Consider the following 21,126-nt stretch of genomic DNA (forward strand, 5'->3'; position numbering starts at 1 on the left):
CCCACGTAGGTGAAGGGTGGTGCTACTTGGAGACGTTCAGCAGGTAGGTCTGCCATCTGCTGATGTTCCGTTTTCCCCCTTAGCTTCCTGCAGGTGACGCATTTGAAGAGTAGACTGCTGATACAACGTTTAGCTCCCACCAGCCAGAATCCAGCAGCACGTATGGCACCTTCGGTCAGATGCCGTCCCTGGTGTTTCACAGCTTCGTGGTGATGACGCACCAGCAGGGCTGCCAGATGATGTCGGCCGGGAATGATAATGGGGTGAATCTCGTCTGAGCACAGACCTGACTGTTCTATGCGACCTCCTACTCGCAGGACCCCATCAAGGTCTATGACAGGATGCAACTTCCACAGGCTGCTGGAAGATGGAATGTTGGTCCCTGAGGCGATGCACTTGAGCTCTTCTGCATAGTACTCGCTCTGGACACTCTGTACAATGCATACTTTGGCCTTCGTCAGCTCTTCCTCTGTAGGATGACAAATGTGCCAACCTTGACACTTGTCTTGGACAGAATGGGTGAAAGTATGTGCTACGTGGATCAGGTGTGCCACTGCTGTGAGGAGAGTGCTGTACTTGGAGAAGCGTTCAAAGCGTTGAGGGTCTACCACATCTTTGGTAATGTGCGTGAGACTTGTTGTCACCTGGGGACGTACCTCATAGTCTGAGGTAGGGTCGATGAGGGTATAACCCTCGTCAGGCTCACATGGGGGCATGGATGCTTTCTGGAGAAAGGCTGGGCCTGTGAGCCATGTTGTGCTGCTTAGGAGGGCTGATGGCACGGATCTTGATCCAACATCGGCCGGATTCAGGTCTGAAGGGACGTACTTCCACTGGCTAGGACTTGAGGATTGATGGATACGCTGCACCCTGTTGTGCACGTAAACATAGAATCTCCTTGACTGGTTGTGGATGTATCCCAATACAACCTTGCTGTCCGTATAGTACGTAATGCTGTCAAAAGTCACATCCATCTCTGCAACGATCAGCTCAGTGATCTCCACAGCGAGTACAGCCGCGCACAGTTCCAGTCTTGGGATGGTCAGATCAGGCTGAGGAGCCAACTTCGTTTTCCCAAAGACGAAGCCGACTTCGGACTGTTCTTCGTGGCTTGTCACTTTCATGTAGGCTACAGCTGCAATCGCTTTCACTGATGCGTCTGCGAAGACATAGAGTTCTCTTCTTTGGGCACCCGTGGTTGAGAAGGATGTGTAAGGGCGTGGTAGCTGGAGTTCTTGCAAGTCTTGAAGCGACTCCCTCCATCTGGTCCACTCCACTTCTGTGTCTTTAGGGAGTGGCGTGTCCCAATCCTCTGCTTGAGTGGTAAGCTCTCTGAGTATTAGCCTTCCTTGGACAGAGACAGGTGCGAGGAACCCAAGAGGGTCGTAGAGGCTATTCACAGCTGACAAAACCCGTCTGCGCGTGAAAGGCTTCTGGTCATCAGCAATCTGGAACGTGAAGGTGTCTGTACGCATATTCCAGGACAAGCCAAGGCTACGTTGGATGGGCAGGTCATCCGCAAAGAGATCCAAGTCTTCAATGTCCTTGGAGCGGTCCTCAGGTGGGAATGCCTCGATGACTGCAGGTCGATTTGAAGCAATCTTGTGTAACCTGAGGTTAGAAGCTGCAAACATCTTCTGTGCTCGTCCGAGAACACTGATGGCCTCTTCCTCGGTGTCGAAGGACTTTAGACCGTCATCAACGTAGAACTCACGCTCGATGAATTGCCTTGCGTCGCTGCCATAGTCGGCCTCTGCTTCTTTAGCTGCTCTCCGCATACCGTATATGGCGACGGCAGGAGAGGGACTGTTCCCGAAGAGGTGGACCCGCATCCTGTACTCCACGACATCACAGGTAAGGTCATTGTTCCTATACCACAGGAAACGGAGGAAATCTCGGTGGTCCTCCTTCACCACAAAGCAGTGGAACATGTGCTCGATGTCAGCGGTGATGGCTACTCGTTCTTTCCTGAACCTCATGAGCACTCCTAGCAAGCTGTTATTAAGGTCAGGGCCTGTGAGCAGGACATCATTCAGTGACACTCCTCCACATTGCGCACTGGAGTCGAAGACCACTCGGATCTTATCCGGCTTCCTGGGGTGGTACACACCGAACAGGGGCAGGTACCAGCACTCTTGTCCTTGCTGAAGAGGTGGTGCGACCTCTGCATGCTCTCTCCTTAGCATGTTCTCCATGAACTCTAGAAAGTGGGCCTTCATCTGCGGTCGTTTATCCAGTGTGCGCCGGAGTGAGACAAGGCGGTCGTGAGCTTGTTTCCGGTTGTTAGGCAGCCGTTGTCTAGGCGACCGGAAGGGTAAAGGTCCGACCCAGTTGTTGGAGCTGTCCTGCTGGAACTCAGCTTCCATGATCTGAAGAAATCTTATGTCCTCCATCGAAGGTGCAAGTTTGTTATCTTCAGCAGTACGAGTGAAGATCGTCTGGCCCAGGCTGTCTCCCACAAGCGCCATCGAGCTGTGTGTGGATGTTAGAGCTGGATGGTGTTGATGCTTGGGTGCTTGACTGAACATCTCCTTCACTTTAATTTGGTTGCTGCACGGCTCTAGAAGACTTGTACGCCCGTTCTCTAGGATGCTTGTCTTGTAACTGCTCACCTGTATCGGTCTGTGGGCACCTCCAAGGCATACGTCACCAACGACGACCCATCCTAGGTCGAGCCTTTGGGCGAACGGTGCATTCTCTTGTCCGGACCACTTATCTGATCACGGACTTTGTGTACCCTCAGGATATCTCTGCCCAGTAGGAGGAGTATGTTGGCGTCCGGATCGAGCGGTGGTATTTCATCTGCAATGCGCTTCAGGTGAGTATGATGGCGTGCTGCATTCGGTGTAGGTATCTCGGCGCGATTGTTAGGGACTTGGTTGCACTCGAGCAGTGTAGGTAGAGGAAAGCTTAGTTTTTGGTCCACTGACTCCACAGTGTAACCACAGGCTCTTCTCCCCGCAGTCTCTTTGAGTCCAGCGCACGTCTTCAGCGTGTATGGGTAGGGACACCCTGAGATCTTGAAGACGTTGAAGAAGTCGGACCGTGCAAGAGAGCGGTTGCTCTGCTCGTCCAATATAGCGTACATTCTCTTGGACTCCTCTCTGCGACCGGTTGGATACACACTAACGAGGCAGATCTTAGAACATGCTTTCGCACTAAGTCCTTCACCACACACTTGTGTGCACCTTGAGGTGACCTCCTGGGACTCTGCTTTGTCCTCCTCCCCGCCATGGTCTGAAAGGGGAGGGGACGACTTAGACTTCCAGGTGGCTGGTCCTGGGTGGAGCGCCGCTACATGGCCAGGGCTCCCACATTCCACACATTTCACCTCAGCTGAGCAGTTCTTGGTGAGATGCTCAGTAGAGGAGCAGCATCGGAAGCAGATGGAGTGTTCTTTCAAGAGCTGTTTGCGCTCTTCAATACTCTTTTCCCGAAAGCCTCTGCACTTCTTAAGGGGATGAGGTTTTTTATGTATGGGGCAGTGTTTGTTGGGTTCTGCAGGTTTTTTAGCTTCTTCGGCTTCAGGTTTTTCTGTTGAAGACACTTGAGTCTTGTGAACATTCACAGGCATCTTCACAGGCCTCTCCCACTTGTTCTTTCTCTCTGTTGAAGCTTGAGTGGAGAAGTTGAAGCTGGGATCTGTGCGAGATTTCGCTTCTGTTTGAATGAACTCAACGAACACAGAAAACGGAGGGTAGCTGACATGATGTTCACGCTTGTATCTTGACCCGAAACTGATCCACTTTTCTTGAATATTGTACGGGAGTTTCTCAATGACTGGATTAACCCCTCTGGGGGTGTCAAGGTATGACAGGCCTGGTAGGTAGCCGTCCAGCTTGGCAGCTTCCAATTCTGACAGCAGGTCTGCCAGATCACGCAGTTTCTGTGGCTCTTTCATTGTAACCCTGGGGAAGCTCTCAAGCTTACTGAAGAGAGCCTGCTCAACTGCCTCAGGTGCTCCATATGTTTCGTCGAGTCGATCCCATGCCATCTTCAGTCCAATATGCGGATGTCTGATATTGACTGCTTTGATCCTTTTGACCTGTTCTTTAGAGTCTTTCCCTAGGTACTTGGCTAGCAGGTCAAGTTCCTCTTCAGCAGACAGGTCTAAACCAGCGATGGCACTGTGGAACGATGCTTTCCACGCCCAGTAGTTCATCGGCTGGTCGTCGTATGCAGTGAGTCCTGAGGTCACCAGGTTGCTGCGGGCGAGATATCTTGCAAGGCCACTGGTTTGAAAAGGGTCATAGGTTGCTACATTGGGAGTTCCATACTGTGTAGGAGATGGGGACTGCTGATTGAAGCTCTGTTGTAGCGGTACCCATTTTTGCTGAGTAGCCTGAGATGCATAATGGGGTGTAGTGGTGACAGGAGTAGCAGCTTGCACATGGCTAGACTGAGGGACATGTTGTGCTTGACTAGGTGTAGCATTGACAGAGGCAGCACCTTGCATTTGACTATGCTGAGGAACATACTGTACATGTTGAGGTGTAGTGTACATAGAGGCAGCACCTTGCATTTGGTTATTCAGAAAGGCATACATTGCTTGACGAGGTGTAATGTACGATGAGGCAGCACCTTGACTGTGCTGAAGAGCATGCGCTGTGTGACTGAGTGTAACTTGAGCAGTGGCAGCGTCTTGCGTTTGGTTGGTATTGTGCAGATTTGATTTGGATTTGGTTTGCATAATTGACACATCGCTCGGTGGGGGGGCCTTTGGGACAGCGTTGTCTGAGTCTGGGTCAGACAGTTGTCCTGTACTCATCCTGCTGGCCTGCTCTTCCACATAGGCAGCGGTGCGCTGGTATTGGTTGCTTTTTAGCGATCCGGATACCTTACTGCGTACTTCAAAATCCATTTCCAATAAACCAGCTTGTAATGACTTTGCCTCTGCTATAGCAGCATCTCTTTCTTTTTCGTTGTCTAATGCTTCAATCATGGCTTGAATGCGTGCAGATTCAACTTTTAGTTCAACAGCCTTTTCTGAATGTGCTGCTCTGGCTTGCGCTGCTTCAGCTCTTGCATTTGCCATGGCGATTGCCAGATTAGCTTTTGTACTAAACGTTGTGCGATTTGATCGCGAGCCTACAGAGCGAACATCTTCACTTCTTTTGATTGAATTGGTGAATTCTTCCATAATGAAGATGTGTTAGGAATGGCAGAAAGATTGTTGGCGTGACGACTACAGAATGTCCTTTTGTCTGCCACTTAGCTGTTGGGGTTGTGTAGCTCCGTTTGATGGCTGTCTGGTTCTCCACCGCAGGCTGTGATGCTGTCTTTTCACTGTGTAGGCCTCGCTGCGAGCTAGCCCACCAGCTAAACACTCCAGAACAAACTCCACGGAGAAAGCTTATGGTCTCAAGGAAGTTTACTGATCAGGAATTTGTGAAACTGCAACAACAAGCATAAAACAAAATACAAAAAAGCATGTGTGAAAAAGAGCCGATCTACATACACACAACATGTGAAAAAGAGCCGATCTAAAAGCACATAACTGAGTTGCTGCCAATTATAATTATAATACAAATGCAACATGACAAAACATAAAGATAACCTGCTATCATGAAATCAAAACATTTGCTACTTACAGACATTGCTTTGTAGACTGCAAGCAGAGAAAGGAACAGACAAACAGCCATAAACAGGAGCTGGCATGACTGACTGACTAACTGCAGGCAAGGCAGGTGTTATATATTCTAATCATTGGAGGCAGCACAGGTGTACAGTATGCAGACACATAAGGCAATCAAGAAAATACACCCTACATAAGAAACCACAGGGTGGTGCTATTTCACATTAAGAAACTAAAGATTGACCTCTACAGGGTAGGGGCAGAACAGACAATAAGATCAGTAGTGTCTGTAATTCATTATCCATGTTGAACCACTGGTAGTCAACGAATGTATCATTTTTAAAATGGCTCCACTACTGCCTGCCTGTCTACATTAAAGTAGGCTACTGTGCTGGAGTTTTCAACTCAAACTGGGGTCAGTTGTGTTTTTCTCTCTGTTTTAGAGAGTCAAAACACCTGATTAATGGGGATGATGGGTGCAAACATAACAAAAGGTGTATACTTTCAAACAATAAAGCCCTATTGTAGATGTAACCGTAGAACAACGATACAGTGAGAAAGGGCATGGATAAGCAAGGGCAACAATAGTACAGTTGAACTGGGTCTTTTGGCGGGACACTTGGGACAGGGACTATAAGTCACCTCCTTTCCTCTGAGATTAAATGAAACAATGCATCATTTTGGTTTTGGCCCAGAAGAAAGGTGTGACAGTCGCCTTTGTGTTAACGGTCTCTTGGGAGACCAAATGGTCATGCTAGCGCTGCCAAAAGCATCACTGTAGTCTATGGTCACTGTCGGGCAGAAACTGGTCTCCAAGTTCTAAATTTGTAGTTTTCTGCTTCATCATACAAGACTGTCGCATAAAACTTGTGAAAATAGAAGATCTACAACCGTTGTGTGCAACTGTGCATGTAGATCGGCTATTTTCACTATTTTAAATCGTTTTTAAAATAACAAAAAGGAAGGTTTTGGACATATCTAAGGTTGCCACCTGACAACTACGCTATGGTCCTACAGAACATCTGACTGTGGCCAGGTGAATGGTCTCAGTGGTCAGTATGTGACCAACAGCTTCAAAGTACCTCAAAGTACTTGATCCGGTTAATTTAAAAGATGGAACTTGCAAACTGTGCATGCAGTAGGCTACTGTTGGCAATTGGTATGAGTCAACGGAGTCTAGTTCCTTACCGTGTGCACACTTCCTTCATATTAAAACTTGAGATTTTACACCACACATGTTATTTGGATAGAGAAACACAAACACAGTCACACCCACAGAAAGAATGCACTTATAATCGTAACTCTAACTGTCATAATACCAAAGTAAACTATGGCGTTTCAGTATGACGCAACAGCTCATGTTAACCAGCATGTTGTTCATCTGGAGTCGCAAGTCAATGGCAGGCATGGATATCAATGAGTTCTTTGTCTAAGCATTCCATCTCCTCCCTCTGAAGATGAAAGGGAATTGTAAAAATCGTGGGGAGATTTAACATGAGGTTTTTCTAGGATGAAGTAAGCCATTAGCTGCATGGCTTTGAATAGTAAAATAGAATGTGTGCGAGCGTGTGTGTGTGTGTGTGTGTGTGTGTGTGTGTGTGTGTGTGTGTGTGTGTGTGCATGTGTGCATGCTATGTATGTACATGTATGCGTGTGTACGTACACGTATGTACACACACATGTACATGTACACGTGTGTGTGTGTGTGTGTGTGTGTGTGTGTGTGTGTGTGTGTGTGTGTGTGCCTGTGCGCACGTTCGTGTGTGGTGGGGGACTTTGAAGGGTAAAATAAGGCTCTATTATTTGTTTCTTCTCACAGTCCCTGTGAAGAATTCCATTTGAAATCTGCGAATAACCTTTCTCGTTGGAGCTTAATATGGAACGCTCTGTTTCATCCGCGAATTGTATTAGTCACTCATTAATTCTTTTTTTCCTGTAGAAACAGCAACTCCCAGAAGATAGGCTCTCTTTTCATTATTGAGAAAAGCCCCACTGTTGCCTCTAGCTTGGTATGGTATATAAAATGGAAAAATAAATTGATATTTTGCTCAATGTAAATGAATTCATCTCTAAAGTCTATTCACTTTAACTTAGAGACAAATAAAGGGAGCTTCGGGAATGGTTAAACGGCCCATATGCCACGCCATGCCAGTTGCCAATTAGTTTCTCCCTTGTTGTCATCTATGTTAATGCAGTGTCATTATTTGTTAGAACAATTCATAAGTAGTCCGAGTGAAAGAAATGGGAGATAGAGCCCTATCTCAGAGTCCTCTCAGCCCTTACATAAAACAATCCTCATTTTTGGGAGACATTAGCATGTCAAAGCAAACACACCTCATAATCATCCCACTGTAAATGACAGGCACAACAAAGCCCTACCAGCCCACCTTGCCTCGTCTCTTCGAGCAATTAAATGCTCTGCTTCCTCTGGGTCTTGATTTACCTTATCTGTCCGCCTAGGCACTCATCAGCAGCTTACAGCAGGTCCTCCGCACTCGGCTGTGTACACGCATAGTTATTTATTTGTCATCTGGTGTCGGGATAAATATAACGAATGCCATTGGGAGGCTCCCTCTGTCATTCAAATGGGGATGGGTGGGGGTGGGGTGGGGTGGGCGACGACGACATCTGGTCTGTCTTTGGAGCATGATGACTGAGCTCGAAGCTGCGTAGCTCTCCGGGAATAGACGTGACACCTGCTTACCTGGAGAGGCGGTCTAAATCTGGGGCTGTCTCGTAGACGGAGGGAAGAGGAGGGAAGTTGGACAATGGAGCCCGCAGGGGGAGCGGGCCCCACACAATGGGCTCAGTTCAATTTCAATCAGCCCCAGACAAAGGGTGCTGCCATTAGTGGAGTGATGGAGTGAGAGGTGTTGTTGATTTCTCTATGAAGCTGCCGTCACATAGTAAAGTGCTAAATAACAATATTGGGACTAGCGTTCATCTCTACTGCTGGGGGCTGCCGTCCCAGCCCTCCCTTTGTCTCTCTGTGTGTTTTTCCTTTGCCACTATCACTTTCACCTCTCCCTCCCTCTCCCTTAGCCCTTTATATGGCTCTCTTTACCTTTCTCTGCCTCTTCGTTCCCTCGCTCTACCCCCTTTGTCTTTAGAAAGATAAACATCATTACTCACAGTGGCGTCCCGCAGGTCCAATAATACATAATGAGTATCAATGCTACTGAGCGGAGGGAACGGAACACCGTCTTTGCTTCCAAAGAGTAGTTGCTACATTGGTTAGACCTAACAGCGCCCTGGCCCTCTGGGTTTCAACTTTCAAGTCATTGACCTCAGGGTTGGCGCTCTTTTAAGACTATGGGGCAAAGGGCTAATCAAGGTCAAACTATTAGTCTTTGTAAATGACAAACTCCTTTGAAGGAGGCGCAGTACCGTGTCCCCCAAGGCTTGTATTTGTTTATTAGCTTAATTAGAGCGCAATTATGGTGAATTCTGATGCAATAAGCCACTGTGGTGAACATTTGCATACCACGCTGAGAATCAGTGCAGTGGGAATTATGCATAGTCTGCCTTCTAAAAAAAACAGTAGTTTGCACCTAAAAAGCACAAACCCTCCTTCCTGAAAATAGATTCATGATTCAATAATGTATTACCATTTCAATGAAACATTAATTGGAATTTGCCTTTGGTGTGTGCTCAGGGTAGACAAAACAAAACAAAAACGAATGCACATCAGCCTAAACATATAAAAATACTCAACAAAAATAAATAATACAATAGAGTCTGGTGCATCAAACATTTAGAACTTGAACTCATGATGAGGAGTTAAGGGCAGTCACTGTATCAGGATGTGCTGTTAAAGAAACGTCCACTATATTTTCTTTTTCTTTTTTTTTACGTATTTTTTATTTGCAGTTCGTTACATGTATATACATTCACAGGGTCAACAATATTACATCATTTTGATTATCACACTTTAGTCCATTTCAAATATTCGTGGTGTCATTTCGTTGGGTTTTATATTCAGTCCATTTCTCCCATTTCTCAAGGAACAGTTCTTCTTGTTTCCTGAGTTTGTGTGTAAATCTCTCCTTCACATATATTTCCTCCACAATGCACAGCCACGGCTTAGAAGTTGGAGGGTCACTTGTATGCCACAATCTTGTTATTACTTGTGTTACGTTATTATATAGTCTAATAATAACGAGCAGAGAGTGAGGTTCTGTGTGTACTTTACTCAGGAAGCCAGCACAATAATCACATGACAGGTAGGCAGGTAGATAGGTATTCTCATAGGCTCTCACGAGACTCTGGTGTTAACCCTTTACACAACATCTCCCCCTTTTAAGTAAGAAACATTCCTCTGTTCTTATGCAATAAACAATGAACAAAATCTTCTTCTTTTCAATAATAAACAGAATCCTCAATTCTTTTGAAAACAATAACTTGCAGCATGCATATACTTCAAACAAATCAAATTCAACATTTCTTCTGTTCTTTTCCAAAACCACAAAACCATGCAATAACCAATGCAATAAATCAAACAACATTTCTTCAATAATCAACATTTCTTCCTTTTACATTCCTCTTTCTTTTTTTTTTTCTTCAGACAGCATAGTATGCATTACTTTTATAAGTCCAGTCTCTTGGGTGGACGGGAGTGTCTCCCTGAGCTTGTGACATAGTGTGGTGTGGCGTGTGTGTCACCTGTATTGTTGACAGCACTACCAGAGTCTGTGACCGCTGGAGTGTGTGTTTGAGCATCAGCTGGTGGCTGGTGAGTTGCACGCAGGTGCGCACTGGTTCTCCTCAACAGTCCATTCTCAGTTCTGACGAGGTAAGACCTTGGGGCTGCTGTCGGTTGCACAACTGTCCCGTGGGCGTTCTCCGTAGTAATCCACACGCTCTGGCCTGGGTGCAGATCTGGTTTGTAGTGTGCTCTGTGACGGTTGTTGTAGAGTCGCTCCTGTTTCTTCTTAGCTTGCATCTCCATGCTGCGGAACTGTTTAATGTTGGGCCAGCGTGGAGACAAGGCTTTAGGCACCTGAGGTAGAGTGGTCCTCAGTTGTCTCCCCATAAGGAGCTGTGCTGGAGAATAGCCATTCTCCAGTGGAGTGGCTCGATAACTGAGCAGAGCTTTCGAACGATCTCCTCCCTCCTTCCACAAGCCCTTGACAGTGGCCACAGCTCGTTCCGCTTCACCATTGGCTTGGGGGTACCTTGGGCTGCTCGTTATGTGGGTGAAACCGTACTCACTGGCAAAGTCTTTGAATTGAGCACAGGCATACTGTGCCCCATTGTCCGACATGAGGAATTCTGGGACCCCGTGAGTGCTAAAGACGTGTTTCAGAGCTGCTATGACCGTGTTGGCTGTTGCAACATTGAGGTGGGCAACTTCAATGTAACGGGAGAAGTAATCCACTGCTACAAGGTAGGTCTTTTTGTCCCAGACGAATAAGTCTGTACCTATGCGTTGCCATGGTCTCTCAGGTACAGGAGTCGTCATCAGAGGCTCTCTCTGTGTTGTTCTATGTTGGGTGCATATCAGACATTGTCCAACTTTTCGGCTAATGTCAGCTGAAAGTCCTGGCCACCAGATCGATTGGCGGGCTCTGGCGCGGCACTTGACTATGCCTTGGTGACCTTGATGGAGGACGTTGAGCATCTCGGCCCTCAACGAGCTGGGGATGACGATCCGTTGTCCTTTCAGGAGAAGATCTCCAGCCAGGGTCAGATTTTGTCTCTCCTTCCAGTAAGGTCCCATTTCAAGTGGCAGGTGGAACTTGTCAGGCCACTCTGTTTGACAGTAGTGGATTAGTGTACTGCAGATGCGGTCTTCTTTCTGCTTCTCAGCAAGCTGTTGCAGTCTGGCTTCAGTTGCAGGAAGAGACTGTATGATCGCATCCACAAAGATCTGGACATCACCTTCCAGGTCTTTCTCTGCCTGAGTGGCTGTGTGCTCCACTGGTGCTCGTGACAATGTGTCTGCAGTAATGAGCTGCTTTCCAGGCACATGCAAGATGTCATAGGTGAATTTCAACAGTCTCAGGCGGAATCTCAGGACTCGAGGAGGAAGCGCGTCCAGTGCCTTCGTGCTTAGTAATGGCAGCAGAGGTTTGTGATCCGTTTCGAGGGTGAACCTCATGCCCAGCAGGTAAGGTTGTAGGCGCTCACATGCCCAGGTTACAGCTAGTGCTTCCTTCTCAATCTGAGCATAATGTTTCTCTGCATCAGACAGACCTCTGGAGATGAATATAACTGGCTTCCAGTCACCGCTCTCTGGCTGTTTCTGGACCATAACGGCTCCAAGACCGAAGGACGACGCGTCGGCTGACACGCGCGTCTCAGCACTGGGTGAGTATACAGCAAGGACTCTGGTTGAGCTGAGTTCTGTCTTCAGCTGCTGAAAAGCCTCTCGCTGTGGTGCTCCCCAACACCATTCTGTTTTCTCAGACAGTAGATCTTTCAGAGGTTGTGTGAATGATGAGAGGTGAGGGAGGAACTTGCCCAGGTAATTGGCCATGCCCATAACTCTTCTGATGTCGGCAACATTGGCTGGTTCTGGCATTTCCAGAATGGCTTTGACCTTGTTTGGGTCTGGGTTTACTCCCTCTGTGGTGATTTGATGTCCGAGGAACATAATTTTGCTCCTGGAAAACTCACATTTTTCTCTATTCAGAGTTAGGCCTTTTTCTCTCAGTCTCTGGAGAACTTGGTGCAGCCTGCTATCATGTTCAGCCTGATCCTGGCCAAACACCAATATGTCATCGGCGTGGCATACTGTTCCTTCACAGCCCTCCAACATCTGTGTCATCCGCCGCTGGAAGTGTTCTGGGGCTGAGGAGATCCCAAACGGCAGCCTATTGAAGCAATAGCGACCGAATGGGGTTATGAAGGTGGTCAGTAGGGCACTGTCTTCAGTCAAGGGAATTTGCCAAAACCCTGACGTGGCATCCAATTTGGTGAACACTTTCGCTCCTGTGAGCATGGCTAGTGTGTGGTCCACTGCTGGCAGGATATGTCTCTCTCGCTTGACCCACTGGTTTAGGGACGTCAAGTCCACACACAGCCTTATTTTGTCCTTTAATCTGCCTTTTGGCACAACCACTAGGCCTGCACACCATGGGGTGGGTTGAGTGACCTTAGATATCACACCCATCGCATCCATGCGATCCAATTCTGTCCTCACTTTGTCCCGCCATGGCAGGGGGACACGACGTGGGGCAGACAGAGCATGTGGTGTGGCCCCTGGTTCCAGTTCAATTTTGTATGGGTCTTTCAGCTTTCCCAGTCCTTTGAACACCATGGGGTAACTTTTTATGACGTCTTCACCCACCTGAACTGTGTGCAGTCTTTTCACTAGTGTCAGAGCCTCAATGGCTGGAAGCCCCAGCAGTGGTCTCATCAGCTTGGCCACAACGTAGACATCCTGTTCTGTTGTCTTGTTTCTTATCTCCAGTCTTCCTTTGAAGTGTCCATGCACCTCCAGGCGCTGCCTGCCCGGACCGTACAGGGGTATTTTTGGCGGCTGTAATGCCCCATGTTTCTTCTTGGAGTATTGGTGGCTCGGAATAGCTGTTACTCCAGCTCCAGTGTCTATTTTGAACTCCACTGTTTCTCCATTCAGTTCCAGAGCTTCTCTCCACTCGTGTTCAACATTGTCAATAGTCACCTCTCCTAGAAAGGCAATCTCCTCTCCATAGTCTGGAGACTCTGTAATGTCATTGATGCCACCGGCTGAACGACACTTGCGGGCATAATGTCCTTTTCGCTTGCATTTGCGACATTCTGCCTCTTTTGCAGGGCAATCTTTCCAGGGGTGCTTTGTAGCATTTCCGCAGCGTCCACATCCTGTGTCTTTGAATTTATTTTCTGGCTTGGATTGTGAGCTCCATTTTTGTCCTTTTGGGCCTTTATGTGTATGTCGCCTTGCACTCATTGCATCCAGGTTGTCTGACTCTCTGTCATTTAAGCTGCCACGCAGCATTGGCTGCTGCTTCTTTATTTCCTCACTGTTGCGCACTCTTGCAACAGTTTTCTGTAATGTCAGTTCAGAGTCCATCTGTAATGACTCGGACAGCTTTGCATCTCTGATGCCAACGACGATCCTGTCTCTAATGAGTTCTTCTCTGAGAGCTCCAAAATTACAGTGCTCAGCTAGGCTATGGACAGAAGTAATAAATGCTTCAGCACTTTCACCAGGCTCCTGGTTGCGCTTGTTGAAGCGGGCACGCTCAAAAATAATATTCTTCTTGCTCACACAGTGTTTCTCAAAAGCCCCTTTCACATCTTCATATGACTTCCTCTGATTATCATCCAAAGGCAGGACATTTAGTATATCTTCAGCTTCATCGCCTAGTGTGTACATCAATGTGTTGACTTGGTACTCTTGTGACTGTTTATCCAGACTTGATGCTATTCTGAAGCGCTCAAAATGCCTTATCCACTTTGGCCATTCATTTGCATTATTAAAATCAAACTTGCCTGGTGGAGTCAGTTGCACACTGCTTACTGGAGTTGTAGCTGCTACTGCTGCTGGCGCCGCTACTTGGCCGTCTCCTTGACTCATCTTGACGTTTTTTTTTTTTTTTTTTCCAAACTTTTTTTTTTTTTTTTTTTTTTTTTACTTTTCAGTTTTTCTTTCAGAACGTCCCGGCCGCTGTTTTCGTTCGGTTCCGACGTTCTTTTGTTGGTGCACTCACTGTGTGTTGTTATGGCTTTCCCCTGTGGACACTGTTAGCCTCCTTAGCTCCAGTTAGCTCATAACGTTAGCTTCTCTGTCAGACTTGCCACTCGCTCCGTCCGTTCCTCTCGCAGACTTGCGGCAGCTCTCCTCTTCTCACTCGGAGGCAGAAGACTTCAGACACGTTCCCTTATGTCTACTTTATTCTGACACCATGTTACGTTATTATATAGTCTAATAATAACGAGCAGAGAGTGAGGTTCTGTGTGTACTTTACTCAGGAAGCCAGCACAATAATCACATGACAGGTAGGCAGGTAGATAGGTATTCTCATAGGCTCTCACGAGACTCTGGTGTTAACCCTTTACACAACAACTTGTTATTACTTTTGAGCAACGATTCTTGGTGCTGCTTTGCACTTTCGCTGCATTATTAACACCACACTGTGATGGAGAATGTGAGAATCACACATTCCTGCCTTTGACACCTTAAACGTCACGAGTTGTTGTGTAGAACAGTCATTCTTTCTAAAGACAACTCAAGAGGTTTTAGCTATCTAATAGTGCACATTCATTAAACAAAAATAGTACAATAGTAGACCTACATTGCTCCCGGTGAGCAGGTTGGTGCCTTGCATGGTTTCCTCCGCAACCGGTGTATGAATGTGTGCGTGAATGGGTGAATGTAATGCACAATCTCTGTAAAGCGATTTGGATAAAAGCGCTATATAAATGCACCATTTACCATTTACCATTTTACAATGTATCTCTGACTTTCTTGTTGAATTGTTCTGTGTACGGTCAACAGGCAGGTAAGAAGGCACGAGGAGTTGCAACAAGTGCTGTTACATCCATCTGCTCCCATACCTCTAGTTCAGTCATAAATGTTGCCATGCACCGCTTCATTGCATGTTTCGCCTCAGGCAAAGTTCTGCTGATGGCAATGTGATGAGGTGTGTGAGACTGTGTGTGTGTGTGCGTGCGTGCGTGCGTGCGTGCGTGCGTGCGTGCGCGTAGTACAAAGCTATCATGCAGCAAGAAATGAACGAGCTAGCCTCCGTCCGCCACCGCCTCCGAGCTCACACAGAACACAATAGAATAGATCACTTCAGCCTCATTCACCAGGGTCCACAATACTGTTCTAATGAAATGAAAATGGCTGATCTTAAATCAGAAATGCACAATCAGCTCTAATTTGGTTTCTATTCTTCTCTCGACCTTGTGCACCTATTGCTCGCAAAGACGGCTCCAAAGATGGATATTCTTGCCGAGTGGCAAAAGGGTCTGCATTAGGTCGTGACCAGCAGTGGTGTGATATGGATTTTAGAAGTGGTTCCCCTCTAAATTCATGACGTCACATGCACGTCACGTGCGCGCGCACGCGCATGTGTGCACGCATGCCTGCCGCTCGGTGCTAATACTGTATAACACAACAATTTTAATCTAATTATATTTCTTATTTAGTTACATTGTTAATTTGTCGTTTTTATTTTAGTTTCAATTAATATATTTTCCTTTAGGTTTTATATAAAATAACTTTACATAGACTTTATAGACTCACCCACACACAGTAAAGTCTGCTAGCTCCTTTCGGAACCTCTCCCGAGTCCCTCCGCTATGCAGCTCTGACAAAATAAATGAGTGATTTAAACTCATGATATGAAGAGTGAGGAGCTGCATAGCGGAGGGAGAGGTTCCGAAAGGAGCTAAAAGTCTGCAAAGAATGCTAGGTGTGCGTAGGCTATATGCTGGCCGCATATACAAGTGTAAATGAGCCTGCCTACCAGAGTATTGTTATGCAAAGCAGACAGGTAGGGGATTGAAGTGTTGACCGAGCCGTCGAGCCGTCTCACAACTTGACGACGTGCGTGCACACGCGTGTGCGTGCGTGCATGTCAGGCGCGCATGCATACAGCTTGATAAGTGTGGGCTCGCCGAGCCCAACCGAGCCCATGGCATCTCGCCCCTGGTGACCAGGCTTTTCTCTTCGCAGATGAGTAAAGCTGGGAACGAGTTTAGCTGAGTGGCAACAAGGCCTGTGGCTGCACTATCATAATAGTAATCCTTTTGATTCTTTTGCTTAACCAGATAAACCCTAGTGTCCTGATTCTGGGCATGTCAGTATAGGTGAACATTCAGCAACAATAGGCGAACATTCTGCAGAAAAAATTGTGACACGTTGTGAGCTTATAGATAGGGGTTATTGTGATTGTGATTATTAATCACAAATCACAATTATTGATAAAGATCTTTGGTGGGAAAATATGTTTTTATAATTGCATTAATGCATTTGATTGTGCTTATCGGTGCCAGATCATTGGTCAAATGGCATGCAATGTCCTCTTTGATTTTACTGTGCCTGTGTGAGCCAGATAAATGTGGAGATGAGATTCTATTGTGTAATAGGAGAGGATTGAGAGCCAGGTGTACTAGGCGACCATAAAATGTAGAATAATAAACAATCAGAAGGTTTCATAATTACATAATTGTGAATTATAAAATTACGGCTTTTGATAATTTTTTGATAAATTGTGTAGTGTGTGTTTATTTTTGGTACTTCTTTTATTTATTTTTGGTGGATTATTGTGCGAGCAAAGCCTGATTTATACATAGTTGTAGGATGGTGTGAAAGAAAAAGTGGCGGATCTACAAAGTGTTGTGTGAGCTTGTTTTCCACACAGGACACCGGCGCGCGACCAAGTATCAATCAGGCTTAACAGCTTGAGTTCTGCGGTACTTCAAGACAGCAGTGAGCCAAGTCCAGACTCCAGAGCCGTGCACTAGTTAATAGTCTACAGCTGTGAGGACACTGCAGCAGCGCTCTGTCTTTGCGGCAGCATCCATTCTACTATACCTTCATTCACTCCATCCCTTCTGTTATACCTTCACTCACTCCACCCGTTCCATTGAACACCAGGCATGGCTAGCAGTGTTGCCATGTCTGCCCCCCTGCCCCCCAGTAAAGATGCTTGTATTGTCAATATTGATAGTTGCGGGTTGGGTTTTTTGGGGCTTGTTTCTAGTGTAGTTGCTCATTTGGGCTGCCAGGGACCCCCGTGCAAGATTTGTGTTGTTAAAATGTTTTAAAAGCAGATCTACAAATAGCCGATGGTGTAATAGGTTTGAAATGCTCATGTGTTTGTTGCATCCTTTGGCCTTGTTTTCATAGATCTGCTTATTTCTCTGACTAAATCTGGCAATACTGATGGCTTGTGAGTTGTGACGCAACCAATCCATAAGGGAAAGCGCCATGGAGAGTCACACATTCATGAAAACAAACACGCAATGCACAAGGCCACGTCATGTTTGGAGCTAAACACTGTGCTGCTGCTAGGATGAATGGCCAGCAGGACATCTCTGACGCACGCACGCACGCACGCACGCACGCACACACACACACACACACACACACACACACACACAGTCCTTCAGTATTTGGCAAAAGCACTTGCCCAGACTAAAGGAAACGGCTCCAGTTTTATTGTGTGCGCATTTCCAAACAGAAATATTGTGATTAGTGGCTACTGGCGCACACGCACACACACACACACACACACAAAGTACAGAGGCAGGAGCCGACAGGAGGTAACAGAATTGTCCGGTGTCCCTGTCAATGCCAAACTTTGCACACACACTCCTTGGATGGCAAATCACAACCTCCACCCCTCATTTCTCACATGGCCCTCTTATAGCGCCGCCATCAGGACGATTTTTGAAAAACATTTTTTTGGACACTGCTCATACAGATTTTGGCCTAACATCACACAAAGCGATCAGAGTATCTCCAAAGTCATGTCATCAACATGGATCTGTCCCATTTCAAATATTCCCTCCTGATTGGCTATTGTCTTCTAAAGTTTATGTATGCGACCTGACTGTCGCTTATCTCCCGATTAGGGAGTCTTACTGGTATGTATTTGTTAGGAATGGGCATGACACGAAAATCGAGGATCAACTTACACACGCACACGCACACGCTCACACACACACACACACACACACACACACACACACACACACACACACACACACACACACACACACACACACACACACACGTGGCCTACATCTGGCCTGCATAATTTATGGCCTACATCTTGGCACAAATTGCTCAAAGTTTGTTGTACGCCCAGGGTCACATTGGCTAAGCTTCGGGGAACGCTTAATGAAATTAACTCATAAATAGCACCGTTCACGTCACACACTAGGTGTGAGTACAAATAGACAGTTGCAGAAGTGTCTGATGTACACTACAGTGTACACATGTATATACAGTAGCTGATGCTAATTTCAGTCCCTTAATGGGCATTGATATAGTTCAAACAGGCATTAACGCTTCATCTTACAGTGACATCAGTGCATGTACAGTAGTAATCAAAAACAGAAACACACAAGAAGACTTTTATTGCTGGCCAATGAGCCACTCATACACTTAGATTTCAGACAGTTGTTAAGATAGTGACGTGGTTATCATTCACTCTCCCCAACTGAACTATCCCTTGATCCCCATCAAGGCTAGTTTCTGGTCTGGTTTCTGTAACCTCTAGTAAAATGCCTAATCTACACAATTATGCTTAGAATGTACAGTATATATTATATAAACACGTTTATGTGCTGTAATGTTCCCATTAAGACATCTCATTCACATTCTACTGCTCTCCGAACAATTAAAATGGTGTGAGCAAGACTGATCCTCAGAAAGGCCCTCCCAGATGATTCAGAAGGTTCAGCCATGTATAAACAATTTCATGAGGTTGTTCTTTTTTTATGGGCATCCCTGTAGTGAAAACGAATATAGGATGCAATCGACTGACAGGCATTATCAAATTTGTTTTCAGGTTGATGTGGTGGCCATATTAAAACTAGCATTGCAGAAAATTAAAGAAACAACGTGCCTCGGTTGGTGTGGCACATTCCCATAAAGAAGGATTCTGATTTAAAAGGGAATTTCCTCACGCAATGTATCAATGTTACTCTGCATAGAACAGTATTAGCCTCTTCAGCAACAGCCAGCCTAACAAATGGGTCATTTGCTCCTCTAATTAGAATGATACACAACAGATGCCACAGGGTGCCGGATGAGTTACTACCACATAAGAACGACCACAAAGAACCATTGCCAAAACAGTGTGTGCTGCAGCTTGACAAACATTCCAAGCAGTGGTACTGTACATCTGTGAGCGTGTGGACTTGGTGCAGACCTACAGGTTGCCTACTTTATAGCAGTGGTTCCCAAACCTTTTCGCTCAAGACCCAAAAGAGAGATTAGACGTTTGCCCGGAACCCAAACTAGTGAAAATAGAAGTACACAAGTACACAATGCGTCGCTTAACGCCGTGTTGTGAGCTTGTATCGTCTATTTTCACTACTTGTTTTATATTTCATGTAATGTCTTTGATTTTTTTTTTTGTTTCTTCATGAAATTACTGAAAAAGCACTTCTACCTCCGCCCCGGCTTAGCAAAACCGGAAAGCCCCGTTGTCTGGTCCGAAAATAACAAAAACTGTTTCGCCCCTCACCAAACCAAATGTATCAGTGGGGAGTTGAAAGCTTACTCTACTTAGTGGATGCAGTCTGAGTCCCCCACCACACGATTACAATACATTTCTAGGGCGAAATGAAAAATATTCCACCAGATGGAGACTCCATTTCTTCTAGTTTTTTACTATTTGTCGTCGCCATCACGGTGCTACTGCCACACAGGTCAGAGGACTGCATTAACAGAGCATTAGTCTCGTTGGGTGTTATTCAGCTCTGCGTCTTCAACCAGGAAAAGTGTCTCCATCCGGAAGAATATTTTTCATTTCGCCCTAGAAATGTATTTTAAGCGTGTGGTGGGGGGACTCAGACTGCGTCCACTAAGTGGAGTAAGCTTTCAACTCCCCACTGATAGACTACCTTTGGTTTGGTGAGGGACAAAACTGTTTTTGATATTTTCGGACCAGACGACGGAGCTTTCCGGTTTTGCCAAGCCAGGGTGGAGGTAGAGGAACATCGTGTTAGGGAGAACTCCACTAATGCTATGGACCAGAGCTATAGTATCAAACATGACACACGTGCGTAGCTCCTTGTATGGGTCGTTCTGTCTGTGACATCAGCTGTGGTGATGCATACTTTCTAGTCTTGTGTGACGCTAGTTCAGGGGCGCTGGAACTCCCAAATCCCAAGGGGAGCTGAGCCTGGAGGAGTTCATGCGTGCGGCCAAAGGCCGCACGCCGAAAAATTCATGTTTTTTATACGGTTTTGGGTTATTTTTATTACGGTTTTGGGTGCTTATTCCCCGCACAACGGTGTAACAAGGAGCTATATAGTTACTAGTTATTTTAGCACACAGTGCAACACACAGCACGCATGCACACACACAGTCACTCACGCACACACTACAAAATCGGGTATTATTTTTGTAACAGTTTTCTACTGTTTTTTATTCCCCATATACAACGGTGTTAGTTTGCAACAATGAGCCTATAGACAGTTTCTAGTTCTCAAATAAATAGACTTTGGTGTGCCATCAAAAATTAAAAATTAAATTTGACTTCCCTTCTGACCGGAAGTGGCAAGGTGACCATGTGATTAGGTCACCATGTGATAATCAAATACCTTTTTTCAACATATTTTATTCCCCAAAGTCAAATACATTATTGTTTTGATATAGCTCTGTGTGTGTGTATATATAGGCTTATTTTAAAAAGAAAAAAAAAACTTTTTTTTTTTTCCTCCCCACCACCAGGGGAGCTGCAGCTCCCTCAGCACCCCACTTCCAGCGCCCCTGCGCTAGTCTAGTACTGCATATACGGTGCTCATACGGACATAAGGACAAAGGGACTTACACACAAAGCCAGACGCAGGAGCGGTTAGCGCCGCTCAAAAAGTGTAAGAAGCACTGGTGTAGAGCCAGAGAGAATGTTAACCCT

General features: G+C 46.1%; 1 protein-coding gene across 1 annotated transcript in view; it reads left to right on the plus strand.

Annotated features, from left to right (window-relative positions):
• LOC308286579 (metabotropic glutamate receptor 4-like) overlaps positions 1-21,126 on the plus strand; it is a gene marked incomplete at both ends in the record, with an annotated part of 146,845 nt that overhangs the window by 119,391 nt on the left and 6,328 nt on the right. The gene's annotated exons all lie outside the window — the stretch shown is intronic.

The sequence above is a fragment of the Nannobrachium achirus genome (assembly GCF_963921795.1).
Source record: "Nannobrachium achirus genome assembly, chromosome: 6".
NCBI classification, from domain to species: domain Eukaryota; kingdom Metazoa; phylum Chordata; class Actinopteri; order Myctophiformes; family Myctophidae; genus Nannobrachium; species Nannobrachium achirus.